Below are 25,779 nucleotides of genomic sequence, written 5' to 3' on the forward strand. Positions count from 1 at the left end.
ATCAGAGCATCAGATGAGGAGAAATCAGCCTCCTGGTCACTGGAAGTACAGGAGGATTGCGCTCGAGAAACTCGTGGATGCCTAGACCTCCATCACGGATTACAGCTAATTGTAGACTGTAGCCTCGACCTTGCTCACTAGGTTCTTGGGCTGATTATAATGCGTTACTGAAGTTTAGCTTCATCCGGGGCACGTGCTGTTTCTTTTGTATCTGTAAGTGCTTCCTGTTGAGGTTTAATTTTTGAAACAGGAGCATCGTGCCAAATAGAATCCTGCCTGCATATTTATCCACGAAGATGCCACCATGTTGTGCCATACCTCTACTCAACTGGAGTACTTTCTACTGGGTAGTCAGTAAGTGCTACCTCGTTGGGTAAATGTATGGTGCTTTTCCTACACTACAGCTGCGTAAAGGCCCAGAAGAGAAGTCTTCAGTGATCACCTGTGTCTGTGACTTTGCCACTGCGCTGATAGGCGCCGAGGTACCTCGAGTGAGCTGTCCATCACAGTGGGGGAAAGGGCGGGATAGGTTGCATAGCCTAGTCTGTGTGGGGAGGGGTTAAACTGGCGAGGCTTCTGTGCGAGTTCACATGCCTCTTGTTTATGAAGGGTCAGAGACCGATCAGCTCAGTAAATGATAAGAAAGCAGTCGGTGGTACCTCTTTGGGTGAATATATTGTGCTTTTCCAGCACTGCAGCTGCGTGAAGGCCCAGAAGAGTTGTATTCAGGGATCACCTGTGTCTGTAACGTTGCCACTGCGCCGATAGCCGCCGAGGTACCTCGAGTGAGCAGTCCATCACAGTGGTGGAAAGGGCGGATAGGTTGCATAGCCTAGTGTGTGTGGGGAGGGGCTAAACTGGCGAGGCTTCTGTGCGTGTTCACTTGCCTCTTGTTTATGAAGGGTCAGAGACCGATTAGCGCAGCAAATGAGGAGAAAGCAGTCGGTGGTACCTCTTTGGGTGAATGTATTGTGCTTTTCCAGCACTGCAGCTGCGTAAAGGCCCAGAAGAGTTGTCTCGAGTGACCACGTGTGTCTGTAACTTTGCCACCGCGCCGTTTGGCGCCAAGGTCCCTCGAGTGAGCTGTCCATCACAGTGGGGGAAAGGGCGGGAAGAGGTTGCATAGCCTATTGTGTGGGGCGGGGCCAAACGGGCGGGGCTTCTGTACGAGTTCACATGCCTCTTGTTTATAAAGGGTCAGAGACCATCAGAGCATCAGATGAGGAGAAATCAGCCTCCTGGTCACTGGAAGTACAGGAGGATTGCGCTCGAGAAACTCGTGGATGCCTAGACCTCCATCACGGATTACAGCTAATTGTAGACTGTAGCCTAGACCTTGCTCACTAGGTTCTTGGGCTGATTATAATGCGTTACTGAAGTTTAGCTTCATCCGGGGCACGTGCTGTTTCTTTTGTATCTGTAAGTGCTTCCTGTTGAGGTTTAATTTTTGAAACAGGAGCATCGTGCCAAAATGAATCCTGCCTGCATATTTATCCACGAAGATGCCACCATGTTGTGCCATACCTCTACTCAACTGGAGTACTTTCTACTGGGTAGTCAGTAAGTGCTACCTCGTTGGGTAAATGTATGGTGCTTTTCCTACACTACAGCTGCGTAAAGGCCCAGAAGAGAAGTCTTCAGTGATCACCTGTGTCTGTGACTTTGCCACTGCGCTGATAGGCGCCGAGGTACCTCGAGTGAGCTGTCCATCACAGTGGGGGAAAGGGCGGGAATAGGTTGCATAGCCTAGTCTGTGTGGGGAGGGGTTAAACTGGCGAGGCTTCTGTGCGAGTTCACATGCCTCTTGTTTATGAAGGGTCAGAGACCGATCAGCTCAGTAAATGATAAGAAAGCAGTCGGTGGTACCTCTTTGGGTGAATGTATTGTGCTTTTCCAGCACTGCAGCTGCGTAAAGGCCCAGAAGAGAAGTCTTCAGTGATCACCTGTGTCTGTGACTTTGCCACTGCGCTGATAGGCGCCGAGGTACCTCGAGTGAGCTGTCCATCACAGTGGGGGAAAGGGCGGGATAGGTTGCATAGCCTAGACAGTGACTTTGCCACTGCGCTGATAGGCGCCGAGGTACCTCGAGTGAGCTGTCCATCACAGTGGGGTAAAGGGCTGGATAGGTTGCATAGCCTAGTGTGTGTGGGGAGGGGCCAAACTGGCGAGGCTTCTGTGCGTGTTCACTTGCCTCTTGTTTATGAAGGGTCAGAGACTGATCAGCTCAGTAAATGATAAGAAAGCAGTCGGTGGTACCTCTTTGGGTAAATGTATTGTGCTTTTCCAGCACTGCAGCTGCGTGAAGGCCCAGAAGAGTTGTCTCGAGTGACCACGTGTGTCTGTAACTTTGCCACCGCGCCGTTTGGCGCCAAGGTCCCTCGAGTGAGGTGTCCATCACAGTGGGGGAAAGGGCGGGAAGAGGTTGCATAGCCTAGTGTGTGGGGCGGGGCCAAACGGGCGGGGCTTCTGTACGAGTTCACATGCCTCTTGTTTATAAAGGGTCAGAGACCATCAGAGCATCAGATGAGGAGAAATCAGCCTCCTGGTCACTGGAAGTACAGGAGGATTGCGCTCGAGAAACTCGAGGATGCCTAGACCTCCATCACGGATTACAGCTAATTTAGACTGTAGCCTCGACCTTGCTCACTAGGTTCTTGGGCTGATTATAATGCGTTACTGAAGTTTAGCTTCAACCGGGGCACGTGCTGTTTCTTTTGTATATGTAAGTGCTTCCTGTTGAGGTTTAATTTTTGAAACAGGAGCATCGTGCCAAAATGAATCCTGCCTGCATATTTATCCACGAAGATGCCACCATGTTGTGCCATACCTCTACTCAACTGGAGTACTTTCTACTGGGTAGTCAGTAAGTGCTACCTCGTTGGGTAAATGTATGGTGCTTTTCCTACACTACAGCTGCGTAAAGGCCCAGAAGAGAAGTCTTCAGTGATCACCTGTGTCTGTGACTTTGCCACTGCGCTGATAGGCGCCGAGGTACCTCGAGTGAGCTGTCCATCACAGTGGGGGAAAGGGCGGGATAGGTTGCATAGCCTAGTCTGTGTGGGGAGGGGTTAAACTGGCGAGGCTTCTGTGCGAGTTCACATGCCTCTTGTTTATGAAGGGTCAGAGACCGATCAGCTCAGTAAATGATAAGAAAGCAGTCGGTGGTACCTCTTTGGGTGAATGTATTGTGCTTTTCCAGCACTGCAGCTGCGTAAAGGCCCAGAAGAGAAGTCTTCAGTGATCACCTGTGTCTGTGACTTTGCCACTGCGCTGATAGGCGCCGAGGTACCTCGAGTGAGCTGTCCATCACAGTGGGGGAAAGGGTGGGATAGGTTGCATAGCCTAGTCAGTCACTTTGCCACTGCGCTGATAGGCGCCGAGGTACCTGAGTGAGCTGTCCATCACAGTGGGGGAAAGGGCGGGATAGGTTGCATAGCCTAGTCTGTGTGGGGAGGGGTTAAACTGGCGAGGCTTCTGTGCAAGTTCACATGCCTCTTGTTTATGAAGGGTCAGAGACCGATCAGCTCAGTAAATGATAAGAAAGCAGTCGGTGGTACCTCTTTGGGTGAATGTATTGTGCTTTTCCAGCACTGCAGCTGCGTGAAGGCCCAGAAGAGTTGTATTCAGGGATCACCTGTGTCTGTAACGTTGCCACTGCGCCGATAGGCGCCGAGGTACCTCGAGTGAGCTGTCCATCACCGTGGGGTAAAGGGCTGGATAGGTTGCATAGCCTAGTGTGTGTGGGGAGGGGCCAAACTGGCGAGGCTTCTGTGCGTGTTCACTTGCCTCTTGTTTATGAAGGGTCAGAGACTGATCAGCTCAGTAAATGATAAGAAAGCAGTCGGTGGTACCTCTTTGGGTAAATGTATTGTGCTTTTCCAGCACTGCAGCTGTGTGAAGGCCCAGAAGAGTTGTCTCGAGTGACCACGTGTGTCTGTAACTTTGCCACCGCGCCGTTTGGCGCCAAGGTCCCTCGAGTGAGCTGTCCATCACAGTGGGGGAAAGGGCGGGAAGAGGTTGCATAGCCTAGTGTGTGGGGCGGGGCCAAACGGGCGGGGCTTCTGTACGAGTTCACATGCCTCTTGTTTATAAAGGGTCAGAGACCATCAGAGCATCAGATGAGGAGAAATCAGCCTCCTGGTCACTGGAAGTACAGGAGGATTGCGCTCGAGAAACTCGTGGATGCCTAGACCTCCATCACGGATTACAGCTAATTTTAGACTGTAGCCTCGACCTTGCTCACTAGGTTCTTGGGCTGATTATAATGCGTTACTGAAGTTTAGCTTCAACCGGGGCACGTGCTGTTTCTTTTGTATATGTAAGTGCTTCCTGTTGAGGTTTAATTTTTGAAACAGGAGCATCGTGCCAAAATGAATCCTGCCTGCATATTTATCCACGAAGATGCCACCATGTTGTGCCATACCTCTACTCAACTGGAGTACTTTCTACTGGGTAGTCAGTAAGTGCTACCTCGTTGGGTAAATGTATGGTGCTTTTCCTACACTACAGCTGCGTAAAGGCCCAGAAGAGAAGTCTTCAGTGATCACCTGTGTCTGTGACTTTGCCACTGCGCTGATAGGCGCCGAGGTACCTCGAGTGAGCTGTCCATCACAGTGGGGGAAAGGGCGGGATAGGTTGCATAGCCTAGTGTGTGTGGGGAGGGGCCAAACTGGCGAGGCTTCTGTGCGTGTTCACTTGCCTCTTGTTTATGAAGGGTCAGAGACCGATTAGTGCAGCAAATGAGGAGAAAGCAGTCGGTGGTACCTCTTTGGGTGAATGTATTGTGCTTTTTCAGCACTGCAGCTGCGTAAAGGCCCAGAAGAGTTGTCTCGAGTGACCACGTGTGTCTGTAACTTTGCCACCGCGCCGTTTGGCGCCAAGGTCCCTCGAGTGAGCTGTCCATCACAGTGGGGGAAAGGGCGGGAAGAGGTTGCATAGCCTAGTGTGTGGGGCGGGGCCAAACGGGCCGGGCTTCTGTACGAGTTCACATGCCTCTTGTTTATAAAGGGTCAGAGACCATCAGAGCATCAGATGAGGAGAAATCAGCCTCCTGGTCACTGGAAGTACAGGAGGATTGCGCTCGAGAAACTCGTGGATGCCTAGACCTCCATCACGGATTACAGCTAATTGTAGACTGTAGCCTCGACCTTGCTCACTAGGTTCTTGGGCTGATTATAATGCGTTACTGAAGTTTAGCTTCATCCGGGGCACGTGCTGTTTCTTTTGTATCTGTAAGTGCTTCCTGTTGAGGTTTAATTTTTGAAACAGGAGCATCGTGCCAAATAGAATCCTGCCTGCATATTTATCCACGAAGATGCCACCATGTTGTGCCATACCTCTACTCAACTGGAGTACTTTCTACTGGGTAGTCAGTAAGTGCTACCTCGTTGGGTAAATGTATGGTGCTTTTCCTACACTACAGCTGCGTAAAGGCCCAGAAGAGAAGTCTTCAGTGATCACCTGTGTCTGTGACTTTGCCACTGCGCTGATAGGCGCCGAGGTACCTCGAGTGAGCTGTCCATCACAGTGGGGGAAAGGGCGGGATAGGTTGCATAGCCTAGTGTGTGTGGGGAGGGGCCAAACTGGCGAGGCTTCTGTGCGTGTTCACTTGCCTCTTGTTTATGAAGGGTCAGAGACCGATTAGCGCAGCAAATGAGGAGAAAGCAGTCGGTGGTACCTCTTTGGGTGAATGTATTGTGCTTTTCCAGCACTGCAGCTGCGTAAAGGCCCAGAAGAGTTGTCTCGAGTGACCACGTGTGTCTGTAACTTTGCCACCGCGCCGTTTGGCGCCAAGGTCCCTCGAGTGAGCTGTCCATCACAGTGGGGGAAAGGGCGGGAAGAGGTTGCATAGCCTAGTGTGTGGGGCGGGGCCAAACGGGCCGGGCTTCTGTATGAGTTCACATGCCTCTTGTTTATAAAGGGTCAGAGACCATCAGAGCATCAGATGAGGAGAAATCAGCCTCCTGGTCACTGGAAGTACAGGAGGATTGCGCTCGAGAAACTCGTGGATGCCTAGACCTCCATCACGGATTACAGCTAATTGTAGACTGTAGCCTCGACCTTGCTCACTAGGTTCTTGGGCTGATTATAATGCGTTACTGAAGTTTAGCTTCATCCGGGGCACGTGCTGTTTCTTTTGTATCTGTAAGTGCTTCCTGTTGAGGTTTAATTTTTGAAACAGGAGCATCGTGCCAAATAGAATCCTGCCTGCATATTTATCCACGAAGATGCCACCATGTTGTGCCATACCTCTACTCAACTGGAGTACTTTCTACTGGGTAGTCAGTAAGTGCTACCTCGTTGGGTAAATGTATGGTGCTTTTCCTACACTACAGCTGCGTAAAGGCCCAGAAGAGAAGTCTTCAGTGATCACCTGTGTCTGTGACTTTGCCACTGCGCTGATAGGCGCCGAGGTACCTCGAGTGAGCTGTCCATCAAAGTGGGGGAAAGGGCGGGATAGGTTGCATAGCCTAGTCTGTGTGGGGAGGGGTTAAACTGGCGAGGCTTCTGTGCGAGTTCACATGCCTCTTGTTTATGAAGGGTCAGAGACCGATCAGCTCAGTAAATGATAAGAAAGCAGTCGGTGGTACCTCTTTGGGTGAATGTATTGTGCTTTTCCAGCACTGCAGCTGCGTAAAGGCCCAGAAGAGAAGTCTTCAGTGATCACCTGTGTCTGTGACTTTGCCACTGCGCTGATAGGCGCCGAGGTACCTCGAGTGAGCTGTCCATCACAGTGGGGGAAAGGGCGGGATAGGTTGCATAGCCTAGTCAGTGACTTTGCCACTGCGCTGATAGACGCCGAGGTACCTCGAGTGAGCTGTCCATCACAGTGGGGGAAAGGGCGGGATAGGTTGCATAGCCTAGTCTGTGTGGGGAGGGGTTAAACTGGCGAGGCTTCTGTGGGAGTTCACATGCCTCTTGTTTATGAAGGGTCAGAGACCGATCAGCTCAGTAAATGATAAGAAAGCAGTCGGTGGTACCTCTTTGGGTAAATGTATTGTGCTTTTCCAGCACTGCAGCTGCGTGAAGGCCCAGAAGAGAAGTCTTCAGTGATCACCTGTGTCTGTGACTTTCCCACTGCGCTGATAGGCGCCGAGGTACCTCGAGTGAGCGAGTGAGCTGTCCATCACAGTGGGGGAAAGGGCGGGATAGGTTGCATAGCCTAGTCTGTGTGGGGAGGGGTTAAACTGGCGAGGCTTCTGTGCGAGTTCACATGCCTCTTGTTTATGAAGGGTCAGAGACCGATCAGCTCAGTAAATGATAAGAAAGCAGTCGGTGGTACCTCTTTGGGTAAATGTATTGCGCTTTTCCCGCACTGCAGCTGCGTGAAGGCCCAGAAGAGTTGTATTCAGTGATCACCTGTGTCTGTGACTTTGCCACTGCGCCGATATGCGCCGAGGTACCTCGAGGGAGCTGTCCATCAAAGTGGGGTAAAGGGCTGGATAGGTTGCATAGCCTAGTGTGTGTGGGGAGGGGCCAAACTGGCGAGGCTTCTGTGCGTGTTCACTTGCCTCTTGTTTATGAAGGGTCAGAGACTGATCAGCTCAGTAAATGATAAGAAAGCAGTCGGTGGTACCTCTTTGGGTAAATGTATTGTGCTCTTCCAGCACTGCAGCTGCGTGAAGGCCCAGAAGAGTTGTCTCGAGTGACCACGTGTGTCTGTAACTTTGCCACCGCGCCGTTTGGCGCCAAGGTCCCTCGAGTGAGCTGTCCATCACAGTGGGGGAAAGGGCGGGAAGAGGTTGCATAGCCTAGTGTGTGGGGCGGGGCCAAACGGGCGGGGCTTCTGTACGAGTTCACATGCCTCTTGTTTATAAAGGGTCAGAGACCATCAGAGCATCAGATGAGGAGAAATCAGCCTCCTGGTCACTGGAAGTACAGGAGGATTGCGCTCGAGAAACTCGTGGATGCCTAGACCTCCATCACGGATTACAGCTAATTGTAGACTGTAGCCTCGACCTTGCTCACTAGGTTCTTGGGCTGATTATAATGCGTTACTGAAGTTTAGCTTCATCCGGGGCACGTGCTGTGTCTTTTGTATCTGTAAGTGCTTCCTGTTGAGGTTTAATTTTTGAAACAGGAGCATCGTGCCAAAATGAATCCTGCCTGCATATTTATCCACGAAGATGCCACCATGTTGTGCCATACCTCTACTCAACTGGAGTACTTTCTACTGGGTAGTCAGTAAGTGCTACCTCGTTGGGTAAATGTATGGTGCTTTTCCTACACTACAGCTGCGTAAAGGCCCAGAAGAGAAGTCTTCAGTGATCACCTGTGTCTGTGACTTTGCCACTGCGCTGATAGGCGCCGAGGTACCTCGAGTGAGCTGTCCATCACAGTGGGGGAAAGGGCGGGATAGGTTGCATAGCCTAGTCTGTGTGGGGAGGGGTTAAACTGGCGAGGCTTCTGTGCGAGTTCACATGCCTCTTGTTTATGAAGGGTCAGAGACCGATCAGCTCAGTAAATGATAAGAAAGCAGTCGGTGGTACCTCTTTGGGTGAATATATTGTGCTTTTCCAGCACTGCAGCTGCGTGAAGGCCCAGAAGAGTTGTATTCAGGGATCACCTGTGTCTGTAACGTTGCCGCTGCGCCGATAGGCGCCGAGGTACCTCGAGTGAGCAGTCCATCACAGTGGTGGAAAGGGCGGATAGGTTGCATAGCCTAGTGTGTGTGGGGAGGGGCTAAACTGGCGAGGCTTCTGTGCGTGTTCACTTGCCTCTTGTTTATGAAGGGTCAGAGACCGATTAGCGCAGCAAATGAGGAGAAAGCAGTCGGTGGTACCTCTTTGGGTGAATGTATTGTGCTTTTCCAGCACTGCAGCTGCGTAAAGGCCCAGAAGAGTTGTCTCGAGTGACCACGTGTGTCTGTAACTTTGCCACCGCGCCGTTTGGCGCCAAGGTCCCTCGAGTGAGCTGTCCATCACAGTGGGGGAAAGGGCGGGAAGAGGTTGCATAGCCTAGTGTGTGGGGCGGGGCCAAACGGGCGGGGCTTCTGTACGAGTTCACATGCCTCTTGTTTATAAAGGGTCAGAGACCATCAGAGCATCAGATGAGGAGAAATCAGCCTCCTGGTCACTGGAAGTACAGGAGGATTGCGCTCGAGAAACTCGTGGATGCCTAGACCTCCATCACGGATTACAGCTAATTGTAGACTGTAGCCTCGACCTTGCTCACTAGGTTCTTGGGCTGATTATAATGCGTTACTGAAGTTTAGCTTCATCCGGGGCACGTGCTGTTTCTTTTGTATCTGTAAGTGCTTCCTGTTGAGGTTTAATTTTTGAAACAGGAGCATCGTGCCAAATAGAATCCTGCCTGCATATTTATCCACGAAGATGCCACCATGTTGTGCCATACCTCTACTCAACTGGAGTACTTTCTACTGGGTAGTCAGTAAGTGCTACCTCGTTGGGTAAATGTATGGTGCTTTTCCTACACTACAGCTGCGTAAAGGCCCAGAAGAGAAGTCTTCAGTGATCACCTGTGTCTGTGACTTTGCCACTGCGCTGATAGGCGCCGAGGTACCTCGAGTGAGCTGTCCATCAAAGTGGGGGAAAGGGCGGGATAGGTTGCATAGCCTAGTCTGTGTGGGGAGGGGTTAAACTGGCGAGGCTTCTGTGCGAGTTCACATGCCTCTTGTTTATGAAGGGTCAGAGACCGATCAGCTCAGTAAATGATAAGAAAGCAGTCGGTGGTACCTCTTTGGGTGAATGTATTGTGCTTTTCCAGCACTGCAGCTGCGTAAAGGCCCAGAAGAGAAGTCTTCAGTGATCACCTGTGTCTGTGACTTTGCCACTGCGCTGATAGGCGCCGAGGTACCTCGAGTGAGCTGTCCATCACAGTGGGGGAAAGGGCGGGATAGGTTGCATAGCCTAGTCAGTGACTTTGCCACTGCGCTGATAGACGCCGAGGTACCTCGAGTGAGCTGTCCATCACAGTGGGGGAAAGGGCGGGATAGGTTGCATAGCCTAGTCTGTGTGGGGAGGGGTTAAACTGGCGAGGCTTCTGTGGGAGTTCACATGCCTCTTGTTTATGAAGGGTCAGAGACCGATCAGCTCAGTAAATGATAAGAAAGCAGTCGGTGGTACCTCTTTGGGTAAATGTATTGTGCTTTTCCAGCACTGCAGCTGCGTGAAGGCCCAGAAGAGAAGTCTTCAGTGATCACCTGTGTCTGTGACTTTCCCACTGCGCTGATAGGCGCCGAGGTACCTCGAGTGAGCGAGTGAGCTGTCCATCACAGTGGGGGAAAGGGCGGGATAGGTTGCATAGCCTAGTCTGTGTGGGGAGGGGTTAAACTGGCGAGGCTTCTGTGCGAGTTCACATGCCTCTTGTTTATGAAGGGTCAGAGACCGATCAGCTCAGTAAATGATAAGAAAGCAGTCGGTGGTACCTCTTTGGGTAAATGTATTGCGCTTTTCCCGCACTGCAGCTGCGTGAAGGCCCAGAAGAGTTGTATTCAGTGATCACCTGTGTCTGTGACTTTGCCACTGCGCCGATATGCGCCGAGGTACCTCGAGGGAGCTGTCCATCAAAGTGGGGTAAAGGGCTGGATAGGTTGCATAGCCTAGTGTGTGTGGGGAGGGGCCAAACTGGCGAGGCTTCTGTGCGTGTTCACTTGCCTCTTGTTTATGAAGGGTCAGAGACTGATCAGCTCAGTAAATGATAAGAAAGCAGTCGGTGGTACCTCTTTGGGTAAATGTATTGTGCTCTTCCAGCACTGCAGCTGCGTGAAGGCCCAGAAGAGTTGTCTCGAGTGACCACGTGTGTCTGTAACTTTGCCACCGCGCCGTTTGGCGCCAAGGTCCCTCGAGTGAGCTGTCCATCACAGTGGGGGAAAGGGCGGGAAGAGGTTGCATAGCCTAGTGTGTGGGGCGGGGCCAAACGGGCGGGGCTTCTGTACGAGTTCACATGCCTCTTGTTTATAAAGGGTCAGAGACCATCAGAGGATCAGATGAGGAGAAATCAGCCTCCTGGTCACTGGAAGTACAGGAGGATTGCGCTCGAGAAACTCGTGGATGCCTAGACCTCCATCACGGATTACAGCTAATTGTAGACTGTAGCCTCGACCTTGCTCACTAGGTTCTTGGGCTGATTATAATGCGTTACTGAAGTTTAGCTTCATCCGGGGCACGTGCTGTGTCTTTTGTATCTGTAAGTGCTTCCTGTTGAGGTTTAATTTTTGAAACAGGAGCATCGTGCCAAAATGAATCCTGCCTGCATATTTATCCACGAAGATGCCACCATGTTGTGCCATACCTCTACTCAACTGGAGTACTTTCTACTGGGTAGTCAGTAAGTGCTACCTCGTTGGGTAAATGTATGGTGCTTTTCCTACACTACAGCTGCGTAAAGGCCCAGAAGAGAAGTCTTCAGTGATCACCTGTGTCTGTGACTTTGCCACTGCGCTGATAGGCGCCGAGGTACCTCGAGTGAGCTGTCCATCACAGTGGGGGAAAGGGCGGGATAGGTTGCATAGCCTAGTGTGTGTGGGGAGGGGCCAAACTGGCGAGGCTTCTGTGCGTGTTCACTTGCCTCTTGTTTATGAAGGGTCAGAGACCGATTAGTGCAGCAAATGAGGAGAAAGCAGTCGGTGGTACCTCTTTGGGTGAATGTATTGTGCTTTTTCAGCACTGCAGCTGCGTAAAGGCCCAGAAGAGTTGTCTCGAGTGACCACGTGTGTCTGTAACTTTGCCACCGCGCCGTTTGGCGCCAAGGTCCCTCGAGTGAGCTGTCCATCACAGTGGGGGAAAGGGCGGGAAGAGGTTGCATAGCCTAGTGTGTGGGGCGGGGCCAAACGGGCCGGGCTTCTGTACGAGTTCACATGCCTCTTGTTTATAAAGGGTCAGAGACCATCAGAGCATCAGATGAGGAGAAATCAGCCTCCTGGTCACTGGAAGTACAGGAGGATTGCGCTCGAGAAACTCGTGGATGCCTAGACCTCCATCACGGATTACAGCTAATTGTAGACTGTAGCCTCGACCTTGCTCACTAGGTTCTTGGGCTGATTATAATGCGTTACTGAAGTTTAGCTTCATCCGGGGCACGTGCTGTTTCTTTTGTATCTGTAAGTGCTTCCTGTTGAGGTTTAATTTTTGAAACAGGAGCATCGTGCCAAATAGAATCCTGCCTGCATATTTATCCACGAAGATGCCACCATGTTGTGCCATACCTCTACTCAACTGGAGTACTTTCTACTGGGTAGTCAGTAAGTGCTACCTCGTTGGGTAAATGTATGGTGCTTTTCCTACACTACAGCTGCGTAAAGGCCCAGAAGAGAAGTCTTCAGTGATCACCTGTGTCTGTGACTTTGCCACTGCGCTGATAGGCGCCGAGGTACCTCGAGTGAGCTGTCCATCACAGTGGGGGAAAGGGCGGGATAGGTTGCATAGCCTAGTCTGTGTGGGGAGGGGTTAAACTGGCGAGGCTTCTGTGCGAGTTCACATGCCTCTTGTTTATGAAGGGTCAGAGACCGATCAGCTCAGTAAATGATAAGAAAGCAGTCGGTGGTACCTCTTTGGGTGAATATATTGTGCTTTTCCAGCACTGCAGCTGCGTGAAGGCCCAGAAGAGTTGTATTCAGGGATCACCTGTGTCTGTAACGTTGCCGCTGCGCCGATAGGCGCCGAGGTACCTCGAGTGAGCAGTCCATCACAGTGGTGGAAAGGGCGGATAGGTTGCATAGCCTAGTGTGTGTGGGGAGGGGCTAAACTGGCGAGGCTTCTGTGCGTGTTCACTTGCCTCTTGTTTATGAAGGGTCAGAGACCGATTAGCGCAGCAAATGAGGAGAAAGCAGTCGGTGGTACCTCTTTGGGTGAATGTATTGTGCTTTTCCAGCACTGCAGCTGCGTAAAGGCCCAGAAGAGTTGTCTCGAGTGACCACGTGTGTCTGTAACTTTGCCACCGCGCCGTTTGGCGCCAAGGTCCCTCGAGTGAGCTGTCCATCACAGTGGGGGAAAGGGCGGGAAGAGGTTGCATAGCCTAGTGTGTGGGGCGGGGCCAAACGGGCGGGGCTTCTGTACGAGTTCACATGCCTCTTGTTTATAAAGGGTCAGAGACCATCAGAGCATCAGATGAGGAGAAATCAGCCTCCTGGTCACTGGAAGTACAGGAGGATTGCGCTCGAGAAACTCGTGGATGCCTAGACCTCCATCACGGATTACAGCTAATTGTAGACTGTAGCCTCGACCTTGCTCACTAGGTTCTTGGGCTGATTATAATGCGTTACTGAAGTTTAGCTTCATCCGGGGCACGTGCTGTTTCTTTTGTATCTGTAAGTGCTTCCTGTTGAGGTTTAATTTTTGAAACAGGAGCATCGTGCCAAATAGAATCCTGCCTGCATATTTATCCACGAAGATGCCACCATGTTGTGCCATACCTCTACTCAACTGGAGTACTTTCTACTGGGTAGTCAGTAAGTGCTACCTCGTTGGGTAAATGTATGGTGCTTTTCCTACACTACAGCTGCGTAAAGGCCCAGAAGAGAAGTCTTCAGTGATCACCTGTGTCTGTGACTTTGCCACTGCGCTGATAGGCGCCGAGGTACCTCGAGTGAGCTGTCCATCACAGTGGGGGAAAGGGCGGGATAGGTTGCATAGCCTAGTCTGTGTGGGGAGGGGTTAAACTGGCGAGGCTTCTGTGCGAGTTCACATGCCTCTTGTTTATGAAGGGTCAGAGACCGATCAGCTCAGTAAATGATAAGAAAGCAGTCGGTGGTACCTCTTTGGGTGAATGTATTGTGCTTTTCCAGCACTGCAGCTGCGTAAAGGCCCAGAAGAGAAGTCTTCAGTGATCACCTGTGTCTGTGACTTTGCCACTGCGCTGATAGGCGCCGAGGTACCTCGAGTGAGCTGTCCATCACAGTGGGGGAAAGGGCGGGATAGGTTGCATAGCCTAGTCTGTGTGGGGAGGGGTTAAACTGGCGAGGCTTCTGTGCGAGTTCACATGCCTCTTGTTTATGAAGGGTCAGAGACCGATCAGCTCAGTAAATGATAAGAAAGCAGTCGGTGGTACCTCTTTGGGTAAATGTATTGCGCTTTTCCAGCACTGCAGCTGCGTGAAGGCCCAGAAGAGTTGTATTCAGTGATCACCTGTGTCTGTGACTTTGCCACTGCGCCGATATGCGCCGAGGTACCTCGAGGGAGCTGTCCATCAAAGTGGGGTAAAGGGCTGGATAGGTTGCATAGCCTAGTGTGTGTGGGGAGGGGCCAAACTGGCGAGGCTTCTGTGCGTGTTCACTTGCCTCTTGTTTATGAAGGGTCAGAGACTGATCAGCTCAGTAAATGATAAGAAAGCAGTCGGTGGTACCTCTTTGGGTAAATGTATTGCGCTTTTCCCGCACTGCAGCTGCGTGAAGGCCCAGAAGAGTTGTATTCAGGGATCACCTGTGTCTGTAACGTTGCCACTGCGCCGATAGGCGCCGAGGTACCTCGAGTGAGCAGTCCATCACAGTGGTGGAAAGGGCGGATAGGTTGCATAGCCTAGTGTGTGTGGGGAGGGGCTAAACTGGCGAGGCTTCTGTGCGTGTTCACTTGCCTCTTGTTTATGAAGGGTCAGAGACCGATTAGCGCAGCAAATGAGGAGAAAGCAGTCGGTGGTACCTCTTTGGGTGAATGTATTGTGCTTTTCCAGCACTGCAGCTGCGTAAAGGCCCAGAAGAGTTGTCTCGAGTGACCACGTGTGTCTGTAACTTTGCCACCGCGCCGTTTGGCGCCAAGGTCCCTCGAGTGAGCTGTCCATCACAGTGGGGGAAAGTGCGGGAAGAGGTTGCATAGCCTAGTGTGTGGGGCGGGGCCAAACGGGCGGGGCTTCTGTACGAGTTCACATGCCTCTTGTTTATAAAGGGTCAGAGACCATCAGAGCATCAGATGAGGAGAGATCAGCCTCCTGGTCACTGGAAGTACAGGAGGATTGCGCTCGAGAAACTCGTGGATGCCTAGACCTCCATTACGGATTAAAGCTAATTTTAGACGGTAGCCTCGACCTTGCTCACTAGGTTCTTGGGCTGATTATAATGCGTTACTGAAGTTTAGCTTCAACCGGGGCACGTGCTGTTTCTTTTGTATATGTAAGTGCTTCCTGTTGAGGTTTAATTTTTGAAACAGGAGCATCGTGCCAAAATGAATCCTGCCTGCATATTTATCCACGAAGATGCCACCATGTTGTGCCATACCTCTACTCAACTGGAGTACTTTCTACTGGGTAGTCAGTAAGTGCTACCTCGTTGGGTAAATGTATGGTGCTTTTCCTACACTACAGCTGCGTAAAGGCCCAGAAGAGAAGTCTTCAGTGATCACCTGTGTCTGTGACTTTGCCACTGCGCTGATAGGCGCCGAGGTACCTCGAGTGAGCTGTCCATCACAGTGGGGGAAAGGGCGGGATAGGTTGCATAGCCTAGTGTGTGTGGGGAGGGGCCAAACTGGCGAGGCTTCTGTGCGTGTTCACTTGCCTCTTGTTTATGAAGGGTCAGAGACCGATTAGCGCAGCAAATGAGGAGAAAGCAGTCGGTGGTACCTCTTTGGGTGAATGTATTGTGCTTTTCCAGCACTGCAGCTGCGTAAAGGCCCAGAAGAGTTGTCTCGAGTGACCACGTGTGTCTGTAACTTTGCCACCGCGCCGTTTGGCGCCAAGGTCCCTCGAGTGAGCTGTCCATCACAGTGGGGGAAAGGGCGGGAAGAGGTTGCATAGCCTAGTGTGTGGGGCGGGGCCAAACGGGCCGGGCTTCTGTACGAGTTCACATGCCTCTTGTTTATAAAGGGTCAGAGACCATCAGAGCATCAGATGAGGAGAAATCAGCCTCCTGGTCACTGGAAGTACAGGAGGATTGCGCTCGAGAAACTCGTGGATGCCTAGACCTCCATCACGGATTACAGCTAATTGTAGACTGTAGCCTCGACCTTGCTCACTAGGTTCTTGGGCTGATTATAATGCGTTACTGAAGTTTAGCTTCATCCGGGGCACGTGCTGTTTCTTTTGTATCTGTAAGTGCTTCCTGTTGAGGTTTAATTTTTGAAACAGGAGCATCGTGCCAAATAGAATCCTGCCTGCATATTTATCCACGAAGATGCCACCATGTTGTGCCATACCTCTACTCAACTGGAGTACTTTCTACTGGGTAGTCAGTAAGTGCTACCTCGTTGGGTAAATGTATGGTGCTTTTCCTACACTACAGCTGCGTAAAGGCCCAGAAGAGAAGTCTTCAGTGATCACCTGTGTCTGTGACTTTGCCACTGCGCTGATAGGCGCCGAGGTACCTCGAGTGAGCTGTCCATCACAGTGGGGGAAAGGGCGGGATAGGTTGCATAGCCTAGTCTGTGTGGGGAGGGGTTAAACTGGCGAGGCTTCTGTGCGAGTTCACATGCCTCTTGTTTATGAAGGGTCAGAGACCGATCAGCTCAGTAAATGATAAGAAAGCAGTCGGTGGTACCTCTTTGGGTGAATATATTGTGCTTTTCCAGCACTGCAGCTGCGTGAAGGCCCAGAAGAGTTGTATTCAGGGATCACCTGTGTCTGTAACGTTGCCACTGCGCCGATAGGCGCCGAGGTACCTCGAGTGAGCAGTCCATCACAGTGGTGGAAAGGGCGGATAGGTTGCATAGCCTAGTGTGTGTGGGGAGGGGCTAAACTGGCGAGGCTTCTGTGCGTGTTCACTTGCCTCTTGTTTATGAAGGGTCAGAGACCGATTAGCGCAGCAAATGAGGAGAAAGCAGTCGGTGGTACCTCTTTGGGTGAATGTATTGTGCTTTTCCAGCACTGCAGCTGCGTAAAGGCCCAGAAGAGTTGTCTCGAGTGACCACGTGTGTCTGTAACTTTGCCACCGCGCCGTTTGGCGCCAAGGTCCCTCGAGTGAGCTGTCCATCACAGTGGGGGAAAGGGCGGGAAGAGGTTGCATAGCCTAGTGTGTGGGGCGGGGCCAAACGGGCGGGGCTTCTGTACGAGTTCACATGCCTCTTGTTTATAAAGGGTCAGAGACCATCAGAGCATCAGATGAGGAGAAATCAGCCTCCTGGTCACTGGAAGTACAGGAGGATTGCGCTCGAGAAACTCGTGGATGCCTAGACCTCCATCACGGATTACAGCTAATTGTAGACTGTAGCCTCGACCTTGCTCACTAGGTTCTTGGGCTGATTATAATGCGTTACTGAAGTTTAGCTTCATCCGGGGCACGTGCTGTTTCTTTTGTATCTGTAAGTGCTTCCTGTTGAGGTTTAATTTTTGAAACAGGAGCATCGTGCCAAAATGAATCCTGCCTGCATATTTATCCACGAAGATGCCACCATGTTGTGCCATACCTCTACTCAACTGGAGTACTTTCTACTGGGTAGTCAGTAAGTGCTACCTCGTTGGGTAAATGTATGGTGCTTTTCCTACACTACAGCTGCGTAAAGGCCCAGAAGAGAAGTCTTCAGTGATCACCTGTGTCTGTGACTTTGCCACTGCGCTGATAGGCGCCGAGGTACCTCGAGTGAGCTGTCCATCACAGTGGGGGAAAGGGCGGGAATAGGTTGCATAGCCTAGTCTGTGTGGGGAGGGGTTAAACTGGTGAGGCTTCTGTGCGAGTTCACATGCCTCTTGTTTATGAAGGGTCAGAGACCGATCAGCTCAGTAAATGATAAGAAAGCAGTCGGTGGTACCTCTTTGGGTGAATGTATTGTGCTTTTCCAGCACTGCAGCTGCGTAAAGGCCCAGAAGAGAAGTCTTCAGTGATCACCTGTGTCTGTGACTTTGCCACTGCGCTGATAGGCGCCGAGGTACCTCGAGTGAGCTGTCCATCACAGTGGGGTAAAGGGCTGGATAGGTTGCATAGCCTAGTGTGTGTGGGGAGGGGCCAAACTGGCGAGGCTTCTGTGCGTGTTCACTTGCCTCTTGTTTATGAAGGGTCAGAGACTGATCAGCTCAGTAAATGATAAGAAAGCAGTCGGTGGTACCTCTTTGGGTAAATGTATTGTGCTTTTCCAGCACTGCAGCTGCGTGAAGGCCCAGAAGAGTTGTCTCGAGTGACCACGTGTGTCTGTAACTTTGCCACCGCGCCGTTTGGCGCCAAGGTCCCTCGAGTGAGGTGTCCATCACAGTGGGGGAAAGGGCGGGAAGAGGTTGCATAGCCTAGTGTGTGGGGCGGGGCCAAACGGGCAGGGCTTCTGTACGAGTTCACATGCCTCTTGTTTATAAAGGGTCAGAGACCATCAGAGCATCAGATGAGGAGAAATCAGCCTCCTGGTCACTGGAAGTACAGGAGGATTGCGCTCGAGAAACTCGAGGATGCCTAGACCTCCATCACGGATTACAGCTAATTTAGACTGTAGCCTCGACCTTGCTCACTAGGTTCTTGGGCTGATTATAATGCGTTACTGAAGTTTAGCTTCAACCGGGGCACGTGCTGTTTCTTTTGTATATGTAAGTGCTTCCTGTTGAGGTTTAATTTTTGAAACAGGAGCATCGTGCCAAAATGAATCCTGCCTGCATATTTATCCACGAAGATGCCACCATGTTGTGCCATACCTCTACTCAACTGGAGTACTTTCTACTGGGTAGTCAGTAAGTGCTACCTCGTTGGGTAAATGTATGGTGCTTTTCCTACACTACAGCTGCGTAAAGGCCCAGAAGAGAAGTCTTCAGTGATCACCTGTGTCTGTGACTTTGCCACTGCGCTGATAGGCGCCGAGGTACCTCGAGTGAGCTGTCCATCACAGTGGGGGAAAGGGCGGGATAGGTTGCATAGCCTAGTCTGTGTGGGGAGGGGTTAAACTGGCGAGGCTTCTGTGCGAGTTCACATGCCTCTTGTTTATGAAGGGTCAGAGACCGATCAGCTCAGTAAATGATAAGAAAGCAGTCGGTGGTACCTCTTTGGGTGAATGTATTGTGCTTTTCCAGCACTGCAGCTGCGTAAAGGCCCAGAAGAGAAGTCTTCAGTGATCACCTGTGTCTGTGACTTTGCCACTGCGCTGATAGGCGCCGAGGTACCTCGAGTGAGCTGTCCATCACAGTGGGGGAAAGGGTGGGATAGGTTGCATAGCCTAGTCAGTCACTTTGCCACTGCGCTGATAGGCGCCGAGGTACCTGAGTGAGCTGTCCATCACAGTGGGGGAAAGGGCGGGATAGGTTGCATAGCCTAGTCTGTGTGGGGAGGGGTTAAACTGGCGAGGCTTCTGTGCAAGTTCACATGCCTCTTGTTTATGAAGGGTCAGAGACCGATCAGCTCAGTAAATGATAAGAAAGCAGTCGGTGGTACCTCTTTGGGTGAATGTATTGTGCTTTTCCAGCACTGCAGCTGCGTGAAGGCCCAGAAGAGTTGTATTCAGGGATCACCTGTGTCTGTAACGTTGCCACTGCGCCGATAGGCGCCGAGGTACCTCGAGTGAGCTGTCCATCACCGTGGGGTAAAGGGCTGGATAGGTTGCATAGCCTAGTGTGTGTGGGGAGGGGCCAAACTGGCGAGGCTTCTGTGCGTGTTCACTTGCCTCTTGTTTATGAAGGGTCAGAGACTGATCAGCTCAGTAAATGATAAGAAAGCAGTCGGTGGTACCTCTTTGGGTAAATGTATTGTGCTTTTCCAGCACTGCAGCTGTGTGAAGGCCCAGAAGAGTTGTCTCGAGTGACCACGTGTGTCTGTAACTTTGCCACCGCGCCGTTTGGCGCCAAGGTCCCTCGAGTGAGCTGTCCATCACAGTGGGGGAAAGGGCGGGAAGAGGTTGCATAGCCTAGTGTGTGGGGCGGGGCCAAACGGGCGGGGCTTCTGTACGAGTTCACATGCCTCTTGTTTATAAAGGGTCAGAGACCATCAGAGCATCAGATGAGGAGAAATCAGCCTCCTGGTCACTGGAAGTACAGGAGGATTGCGCTCGAGAAACTCGTGGATGCCTAGACCTCCATCACGGATTACAGCTAATTTTAGACTGTAGCCTCGACCTTGCTCACTAGGTTCTTGGGCTGATTATAATGCGTTACTGAAGTTTAGCTTCATCCGGGGCACGTGCTGTTTCTTTTGTATCTGTAAGTGCTTCCTGTTGAGGTTTAATTTTTGAAACAGGAGCATCGTGCCAAAATGAATCCTGCCTGCATATTTATCCACGAAGATGCCACCATGTTGTGCCATACCTCTACTCAACTGGAGTACTTTCTACTCGGTAGTCAGTAAGTGCTACCTCGTTGGGTAAATGTATGGTGCTTTTCCTACACTACAGCTGCGTAAAGGCCCAGAAGAGAAGTCTTCAGTGATCACCTGTGTCTGTGACTTTGCCACTGCGCTGATAGGCGCCGAGGTACCTCGAGTGAGCTGTCCATCACAGTGGGGGAAAGGGCGGGATAGGTTGCATAGCCTAGTCTGTGTGGGGAGGGGTTAAACTGGCGAGGCTTCTGTGCGAGTTCACATGCCTCTTGTTTATGAAGGGTCAGAGACCGATCAGCTCAGTAAATGATAAGAAAGCAGTCGGTGGTACCTCTTTGAGTGAATGTATTGTGCTTTTCCAGCACTGCAGCTGCGTAAAGGCCCAGAAGAGAAGTCTTCAGTGATCCCCTGTGTCTGTGACTTTGCCACTGCGCTGATAGGCGCCGAGGTACCTCGAGTGAGCTGTCCATCACAGTGGGGGAAAGGGCGGGATAGGTTGCATAGCCTAGTGTGTGTGGGGAGGGGCCAAACTGGCGAGGCTTCTGTGCGTGTTCACTTGCCTCTTGTTTATGAAGGGTCAGAGACCGATTAGCGCAGCAAATGAGGAGAAAGCAGTCGGTGGTACCTCTTTGGGTGAATGTATTGTGCTTTTCCAGCACTGCAGCTGCGTAAAGGCCCAGAAGAGTTGTCTCAAGTGACCACGTGTGTCTGTAACTTTGCCACCGCGCCGTTTGGCGCCAAGGTCCCTCGAGTGAGCTGTCCATCACAGTGGGGGAAAGGGCGGGAAGAGGTTGCATAGCCTAGTGTGTGGGGCGGGGCCAAACGGGCCGGGCTTCTGTACGAGTTCACATGCCTCTTGTTTATAAAGGGTCAGAGACCATCAGAGCATCAGATGAGGAGAAATCAGCCTCCTGGTCACTGGAAGTACAGGAGGATTGCGCTCGAGAAACTCGTGGATGCCTAGACCTCCATCACGGATTACAGCTAATTGTAGACTGTAGCCTCGACCTTGCTCACTAGGTTCTTGGGCTGATTATAATGCGTTACTGAAGTTTAGCTTCATCCGGGGCACGTGCTGTTTCTTTTGTATCTGTAAGTGCTTCCTGTTGAGGTTTAATTTTTGAAACAGGAGCATCGTGCCAAATAGAATCCTGCCTGCATATTTATCCACGAAGATGCCACCATGTTGTGCCATACCTCTACTCAACTGGAGTACTTTCTACTGGGTAGTCAGTAAGTGCTACCTCGTTGGGTAAATGTATGGTGCTTTTCCTACACTACAGCTGCGTAAAGGCCCAGAAGAGAAGTCTTCAGTGATCACCTGTGTCTGTGACTTTGCCACTGCGCTGATAGGCGCCGAGGTACCTCGAGTGAGCTGTCCATCACAGTGGGGGAAAGGGCGGGATAGGTTGCATAGCCTAGTCTGTGTGGGGAGGGGTTAAACTGGCGAGGCTTCTGTGCGAGTTCGCATGCCTCTTGTTTATGAAGGGTCAGAGACCGATCAGCTCAGTAAATGATAAGAAAGCAGTCGGTGGTACCTCTTTGGGTGAATGTATTGTGCTTTTCCAGCACTGCAGCTGCGTAAAGGCCCAGAAGAGAAGTCTTCAGTGATCACCTGTGTCTGTGACTTTGCCACTGCGCTGATAGGCGCCGAGGTACCTCGAGTGAGCTGTCCATCACAGTGGGGGAAAGGGCGGGATAGGTTGCATAGCCTAGTCTGTGTGGGGAGGGGTTAAACTGGCGAGGCTTCTGTGCGAGTTCACATGCCTCTTGTTTATGAAGGGTCAGAGACCGATCAGCTCAGTAAATGATAAGAAAGCAGTCGGTGGTACCTCTTTGGGTAAATGTATTGCGCTTTTCCAGCACTGCAGCTGCGTGAAGGCCCAGAAGAGTTGTATTCAGTGATCACCTGTGTCTGTGACTTTGCCACTGCGCCGATATGCGCCGAGGTACCTCGAGGGAGCTGTCCATCAAAGTGGGGTAAAGGGCTGGATAGGTTGCATAGCCTAGTGTGTGTGGGGAGGGGCCAAACTGGCGAGGCTTCTGTGCGTGTTCACTTGCCTCTTGTTTATGAAGGGTCAGAGACTGATCAGCTCAGTAAATGATAAGAAAGCAGTCGGTGGTACCTCTTTGGGTAAATGTATTGTGCTTTTCCAGCACTGCAGCTGTGTGAAGGCCCAGAAGAGTTGTCTCGAGTGACCACGTGTGTCTGTAACTTTGCCACCGCGCCGTTTGGCGCCAAGGTCCCTCGAGTGAGCTGTCCATCACAGTGGGGGAAAGGGCGGGAAGAGGTTGCATAGCCTAGTGTGTGGGGCGGGGCCAAACGGGCGGGGCTTCTGTACGAGTTCACATGCCTCTTGTTTATAAAGGGTCAGAGACCATCAGAGCATCAGATGAGGAGAAATCAGCCTCCTGGTCACTGGAAGTACAGGAGGATTGCGCTCGAGAAACTCGTGGATGCCTAGACCTCCATCACGGATTACAGCTAATTTTAGACTGTAGCCTCGACCTTGCTCACTAGGTTCTTGGGCTGATTATAATGCGTTACTGAAGTTTAGCTTCAACCGGGGCACGTGCTGTTTCTTTTGTATATGTAAGTGCTTCCTGTTGAGGTTTAATTTTTGAAACAGGAGCATCGTGCCAAAATGAATCCTGCCTGCATATTTATCCACGAAGATGCCACCATGTTGTGCCATACCTCTACTCAACTGGAGTACTTTCTACTGGGTAGTCAGTAAGTGCTACCTCGTTGGGTAAATGTATGGTGCTTTTCCTACACTACAGCTGCGTAAAGGCCCAGAAGAGAAGTCTTCAGTGATCACCTGTGTCTGTGACTTTGCCACTGCGCTGATAGGCGCCGAGGTACCTCGAGTGAGCTGTCCATCACAGTGGGGGAAAGGGCGGGATAGGTTGCATAGCCTAGTGTGTGTGGGGAGGGGCCAAACTGGCGAGGCTTCTGTGCGTGTTCACTTGCCTCTTGTTTATGAAGGGTCAGAGACCGATTAGCGCAGCAAATGAGGAGAAAGCAGTCGGTGGTACCTCTTTGGGTGAATGTATTGTGCTTTTCCAGCACTGCAGCTGCGTAAAGGCCCAGAAGAGTTGTCTCGAGTGACCACGTGTGTCTGTAACTTTGCCACCGCGCCGTTTGGCGCCAAGGTCCCTCGAGTGAGCTGTCCATCACAGTGGGGGAAAGGGCGGGAAGAGGTTGCATAGCCTAGTGTGTGGGGCGGGGCCAAACGGGCCGGGCTTCTGTACGAGTTCACATGCCTCTTGTTTATAAAGGGTCAGAGACCATCAGAGCATCAGATGAGGAGAAATCAGCCTCCTGGTCACTGGAAGTACAGGAGGATTGCGCTCGAGAAACTCGTGGATGCCTAGACCTCCATCACGGATTACAGCTAATTGTAGACTGTAGCCTCGACCTTGCTCACTAGGTTCTTGGGCTGATTATAATGCGTTACTGAAGTTTAGCTTCATCCGGGGCACGTGCTGTTTCTTTTGTATCTGTAAGTGCTTCCTGTTGAGGTTTAATTTTTGAAACAGGAGCATCGTGCCAAATAGAATCCTGCCTGCATATTTATCCACGAAGATGCCACCATGTTGTGCCATACCTCTACTCAACTGGAGTACTTTCTACTGGGTAGTCAGTAAGTGCTACCTCGTTGGGTAAATGTATGGTGCTTTTCCTACACTACAGCTGCGTAAAGGCCCAGAAGAGAAGTCTTCAGTGATCACCTGTGTCTGTGACTTTGCCACTGCGCTGATAGGCGCCGAGGTACCTCGAGTGAGCTGTCCATCACAGTGGGGGAAAGGGCGGGATAGGTTGCATAGCCTAGTCTGTGTGGGGAGGGGTTAAACTGGCGAGGCTTCTGTGCGAGTTCACATGCCTCTTGTTTATGAAGGGTCAGAGACCGATCAGCTCAGTAAATGATAAGAAAGCAGTCGGTGGTACCTCTTTGGGTGAATGTATTGTGCTTTTCCAGCACTGCAGCTGCGTAAAGGCCCAGAAGAGAAGTCTTCAGTGATCACCTGTGTCTGTGACTTTGCCACTGCGCTGATAGGCGCCGAGGTACCTCGAGTGAGCTGTCCATCACAGTGGGGGAAAGGGCGGGATAGGTTGCATAGCCTAGTCTGTGTGGGGAGGGGTTAAACTGGCGAGGCTTCTGTGCGAGTTCACATGCCTCTTGTTTATGAAGGGTCAGAGACCGATCAGCTCAGTAAATGATAAGAAAGCAGTCGGTGGTACCTCTTTGGGTAAATGTATTGCGCTTTTCCAGCACTGCAGCTGCGTGAAGGCCCAGAAGAGTTGTATTCAGTGATCACCTGTGTCTGTGACTTTGCCACTGCGCCGATATGCGCCGAGGTACCTCGAGGGAGCTGTCCATCAAAGTGGGGTAAAGGGCTGGATAGGTTGCATAGCCTAGTGTGTGTGGGGAGGGGCCAAATGAGGAGAAAGCAGTCGGTGGTACCTCTTTGGGTGAATGTATTGTGCTTTTCCAGCACTGCAGCTGCGTAAAGGCCCAGAAGAGTTGTCTCGAGTGACCACGTGTGTCTGTAACTTTGCCACCGCGCCGTTTGGCGCCAAGGTCCCTCGAGTGAGCTGTCCATCACAGTGGGGGAAAGGGCGGGAAGAGGTTGCATAGCCTAGTGTGTGGGGCGGGGCCAAACGGGCCGGGCTTCTGTATGAGTTCACATGCCTCTTGTTTATAAAGGGTCAGAGACCATCAGAGCATCAGATGAGGAGAAATCAGCCTCCTGGTCACTGGAAGTACAGGAGGATTGCGCTCGAGAAACTCGTGGATGCCTAGACCTCCATCACGGATTACAGCTAATTGTAGACTGTAGCCTCGACCTTGCTCACTAGGTTCTTGGGCTGATTATAATGCGTTACTGAAGTTTAGCTTCATCCGGGGCACGTGCTGTTTCTTTTGTATCTGTAAGTGCTTCCTGTTGAGGTTTAATTTTTGAAACAGGAGCATCGTGCCAAATAGAATCCTGCCTGCATATTTATCCACGAAGATGCCACCATGTTGTGCCATACCTCTACTCAACTGGAGTACTTTCTACTGGGTAGTCAGTAAGTGCTACCTCGTTGGGTAAATGTATGGTGCTTTTCCTACACTACAGCTGCGTAAAGGCCCAGAAGAGAAGTCTTCAGTGATCACCTGTGTCTGTGACTTTGCCACTGCGCTGATAGGCGCCGAGGTACCTCGAGTGAGCTGTCCATCAAAGTGGGGGAAAGGGCGGGATAGGTTGCATAGCCTAGTCTGTGTGGGGAGGGGTTAAACTGGCGAGGCTTCTGTGCAAGTTCACATGCCTCTTGTTTATGAAGGGTCAGAGACCGATCAGCTCAGTAAATGATAAGAAAGCAGTCGGTGGTACCTCTTTGGGTGAATGTATTGTGCTTTTCCAGCACTGCAGCTGCGTAAAGGCCCAGAAGAGAAGTCTTCAGTGATCACCTGTGTCTGTGACTTTGCCACTGCGCTGATAGGCGCCGAGGTACCTCGAGTGAGCTGTCCATCACAGTGGGGTAAAGGGCTGGATAGGTTGCATAGCCTAGTGTGTGTGGGGAGGGGCCAAACTGGCGAGGCTTCTGTGCGTGTTCACTTGCCTCTTGTTTATGAAGGGTCAGAGACTGATCAGCTCAGTAAATGATAAGAAAGCAGTCGGTGGTACCTCTT

This window comes from Lissotriton vulgaris, chromosome 8 (assembly GCF_964263255.1).
Source record: "Lissotriton vulgaris chromosome 8, aLisVul1.2, whole genome shotgun sequence".
Classification (NCBI taxonomy): domain Eukaryota; kingdom Metazoa; phylum Chordata; class Amphibia; order Caudata; family Salamandridae; genus Lissotriton; species Lissotriton vulgaris.